The following is a 4,739-nucleotide window of genomic DNA, read 5'->3' on the forward strand; positions in this document are numbered from 1 at the left end:
CAGAAATGTTTGGCTTGAAAGTTTGCTGTAGAGAAAGTCAATATGAGAAATCTATTTCAGACTACTATCCAGAAATACCTGAAAGCTTTACATTCCGACTTTAAGATACGTTATTATACATGTGGAAATTATATTTTTTGTGTTTTATCAATTTCAATTTGTTGACGGCGAATCATTGTTCAGTTTGTTCTGCAGAAGCTTTGGAGTTCAGGAATACTGGTTATCTCTTTATGTTGGTTAATGCTTGTGGTGTCATCAGTATAACGAATACAATTTACAAGGATGAATTACTGAAACATGTCATTTATATAAACTATGAATAAAATAGAACCTAGGTCCTAAGATCGAACAACAAATCTTCCGTGTGCGAACCCCTCTTAAGCCCCTTGACAATCCTTTTTACTGCCTGATTTGTTGAGCATCCTGGGCTCATCGTCATCAATTGTCTTTTAATATTATTTCTACATTTTTACTCAATATGACTATAATAGAAATGGGATGATAGTTATCAGTAATATCCTTATTTCCTTTTTTCAAATGGATAAAACTTTCGTGAGTTTTAGAATATCTGGAAAAATGTCTTTACTGAAATACCGGTTAATAAGGCTTGTTAAGAGTTCAGCTAGGTTGTTTTAAATTTTTTTAATTATTTTTCTGTTCAGAAAGTGAAAAACAAAACAATAAGAATCCTTCAAGGTTCCGACAGCTCTAAAAACTGGTCACAGTTGTCAGAAAAAGGAATATCTTGGCTGTTTCATAGCTTTCATAAAATTAATTGCATGCTGATCACTTTCAGGTAGAGGGCTGACAAAAGTATCTGCAACTTCACCAAAGAAGGAATTTATTTTATTGGGCAAAATATCTATTTTTCATTTCATTTTATGATGGAAGATCATTTTCTTTGATATATTGTATTACGGACGATGAATTTCGCCCTTTATGTCACTTGCTTTGAATACATACGTTTTGTTGAATGTTTTCTTGTTTATCTGTTTAAAATCTGTTTTTCCGTTAACCAGGGGATATTATCATTATTATCATCATCTCTCATATGGTTGATGAGTCTCGAGTCTCCATCCATCTTTAGCACGATTCATTGATTCTTGAAAATAATTATAGATAGTAACAGATTTTCATGACCAAGTCCCTCCCAATCGAAAATTTGTAAAATGCATTAGGGATTTATATTATGAATATTCACGACCGTCAGCAGCGACTCCGTGGGTGGCACGGGCAGTGGCAGCCTCCCAGGCATGGAGAAAAATAGTTTTTTAGTAATTTCCTTCCATTTTGAAATTTGTCAAATTATAGTTCACCCACTACCTTGAAAGAAGAATCAAGTCAGCTGACCATAACATGGCTGATTATACGTCAGCTGGCTGCTTGAACATGAAAAAAACAATCATATTTTCAATAATTTCTTCCCAACTAAAAATTTACCTGGTGATAGTTTATACGCTACTGTGACAATTAATGTCAGCTTGCTGTATCTCAGTGGAAAGTTTGTAAGCTGGAACTTTAAAAGGTGTAATGCAGCAACATTTATCACCTACTGAATCTAATCAGCTGAAGATTTTCCCCTTACAGCTAGCTGATTTTTTTCATTATTTCTACTAGAGCATGTTAATAATCCAATAATTTCTCCTCATGACCTTTACAATGTTTTCAACTTTTCCCGCAAAAGGAACATACACAAATGTTTTTACCTCCGGTAACATCTTCAGTGACATCTTCAGGAGCAATGTCGGCTTCAGCAGCTAAGCTAACATTTTCGGAAACCTCTCTGGGGTAACCTCATTGACGTCAGCTTCCTCGACAAATAGAGTATTACCGGTGTTTGTTAGTCCATTTTGTCCTACACTTACATGAAGGTCATCTTCATTTTGCCTAAAAAATATGTATTCTTAAGTGCAACTTATATTATTACCTATTACTTTTCATTACAGCGCACATGTACACATAATACTTTACTAAAAAATGTGCATAGTGTATACGTTTAGTGCAGAACAGCGGCGGCTCGTCAGAGGAGGCAAGGGAGGCTTAGCCTCCCCATGAAATTTGAGGCTGTTCATCGCAATAAATTAAAAGATATTGACAAATAATTATGATTATTTTTTTCTAAAAATGCTTGGGTATCATTACTTTACCATTAATTTTTAATATAAATACATAATATGCCTGAAAAAACACTATCACTCACTACGTAGTACGTACCACACTGTATCCTGCATCAACAAAACTCAAACGCACCGACCATGAACGAATAACGGATAAACTATCAACCCGAAATAATAAATGCCATACGTTGCAAAGGAGCCAAGCCTCCGACCGATTTAAAAAACACAGGCTCCACGAGACCGATCCAACCAGCGACATACCTCCCGATTTATAATTTCATTTGCAGAAATTATAGCGTTAGAGCAGGCTTGCCTCCAGTTGGTCTCCGTTAGTGTACGAATGTGTTTGTTTTTTATTTAATTATTCGGACGGGATACCGTGACGGACCGGGACTAAAAAATATTCCGGTAAATCGTTTTAGTGTTTCTTGATAATATTTGTTATTTGTGTATAAAACATGCAGTATTATATTATAGCAGTGCTTTTTGGTAATATTTTTGATGTGTTTTTAAAGTGTTTACTTTCAATTTCAAGGTGTTTTCAGTTTTTCACTTTTCGGTAATTTTTTTTTTATTTATTATGGATAAGTTGGAGGAAATTAAAAAATCTGACGATAGAGTCGATTGGTTGCTGACAAATAATTTCAAGTCTTTATCTTATGATAATAAATTTTACATTATTGAAACTCTGGGAAGGCCTCAACCAAACCAAACCAAATTTGATTTCAATTAAATCGTCAGATAATCGACAAAATCATGTATTTAATATTAGTAGTTCCGTACAAACCGAATACCAAACGTGGTCTAAAATAGGATACTCCGATTTAAAAAATTTACCTCGTGTTATGGGGCAAATATGATTCACAATTTGGCACTTTTTTAAACGGTAGCGTTTTTTCGGTCACCTCAAAAAACATCCAAAATGAGCTTATTATAGACAGTGTAGCATACATTATTAAGGAAAATATAAGCAAGGAGATTGAAATTGTTTCTTTTTTTGCATGGGAAATTGATGAAACTACCGATATTACCTGTACATCACAACTTTCAATCGTTTTTAGATATGTCAAAGATGGTAATGTGGTGGAACGTTTTATGGGTTTTCATGATGTTTCATCTGGGCGCACAGCTGACGATTTGTTTAATTTTTTAATTCGTTCGTGCGACACCTATAATTTTAGGCAAAAGTTAATTGGGCAAACCTATGATGGGGCTGCGGTCATGGCCGGCCATTTAAATGGTTTACAAACTAAAATAAAGTCCATAGCCCCTCATGCACTTTTTACGCATTGTCATGCCCATGCCCTAACTTTAGTATTAAGCAAAGCGTGCAACAACATGAAAATTTTCGCGCCTCCGGCGGGCTTTTCTGTATGGATATAGTCTATATGACTCAAGCCTCCCCTGTTCTTCAATGCATGAGCCGTTACTGGTGCAGAAGGAGTCTACACTGTTAGGACGCTAAATTAACATTGAAATCTGCTAAAATTAGTGGCAACGTATGATAGTTTTCTTCTAATTCTTCAGAGCCTACTCGATCGTAAATATGTACTCGCGCCTCTCTTTCTCTCTTGCTCTTACATTATCTGGATCTATAAAATAGGGAGGGTGAGTGTAGATCCACAGCACTCAGGCCACATGTGCTCTATTGTACATCCTCCCGAGGAGTTGTCCACCTAGGTCATCGTCCATCCTGTCCTTTCCAGGAAGGTGGACAGGTCACTAGGAGACATCTCCTTTATATCGGCAGGTGTAAGCCAAGACTCGCCAAACACACAGGCTCTTATTGACGATAATTCCGGACACTCGCATAGGACATGCCTGAGAGTATCATCTTCCTGATCACACATCCTGCATAGAGGTGTGTCCACTAGCCCATTATTATGAGGATGTTTCCTTAGTTCACAGTGGCCAGTCAGAAATCCTACTGTCAAGCGTAGATTTTTCCTGGTCATCGCCAGATGCTTCTTCGGCGCCAGCTTCCCAGGGTCGTCCATGATGATTCTGGCAATGTTACATCATTTGATTTCATCACATCTCTTTAGGGATTCAGCATGGGTATGACGTTTGGCTAATTCCGCAATTGTCTAAGTCATCACAGGCGTAGGTGCCACTGGGTCCTAAAATTCTTAGTCCAGCCGCTTCCTTGGCTAAAAAGTCGGCAATGCGATTACTCCTGTCATGCCCTTCAACCCACCTCAGGATAATGTTATTATCTACCGAGGCTTTGGCAGAGTCTCGGTGGCACTCTAGTACTAGCCCTTACAGTAATATACGAAACGTAACCCTCTTTCTTATACCTCCCTCTCAACTTCCCTTCGTCTCACCCGATCACACTTCGTGACTCTCTCGTCGCGCATTCACCAGCTCACTTCCCAAGTCAAGCGCGCGTAAAGAAGTTTTACTTCAACGTTCGCCTCGCCCGATCACACTTTTCGTAACGCTCTCGTCACGCATTCACCAGCTTACTTCCCAAGTCAAGCTCGCTTAAAGAACTATTACTTCAAAAATTCCAAAATTAGAAATAGTGTTACAGTCTATATTATGTGAAAAAATAGTGGTTCACCCTGTTCTGAAGTGTTCTCTGAAAATGAAATGAACGCTTCTTCTCATTAAATTGGG

This window comes from Leptinotarsa decemlineata, unplaced genomic scaffold (assembly GCF_025532065.1).
Source record: "Leptinotarsa decemlineata unplaced genomic scaffold, Ldec_3_MD MMD2_tig00004307_RagTag_RagTag, whole genome shotgun sequence".
NCBI lineage: Eukaryota > Metazoa > Arthropoda > Insecta > Coleoptera > Chrysomelidae > Leptinotarsa > Leptinotarsa decemlineata.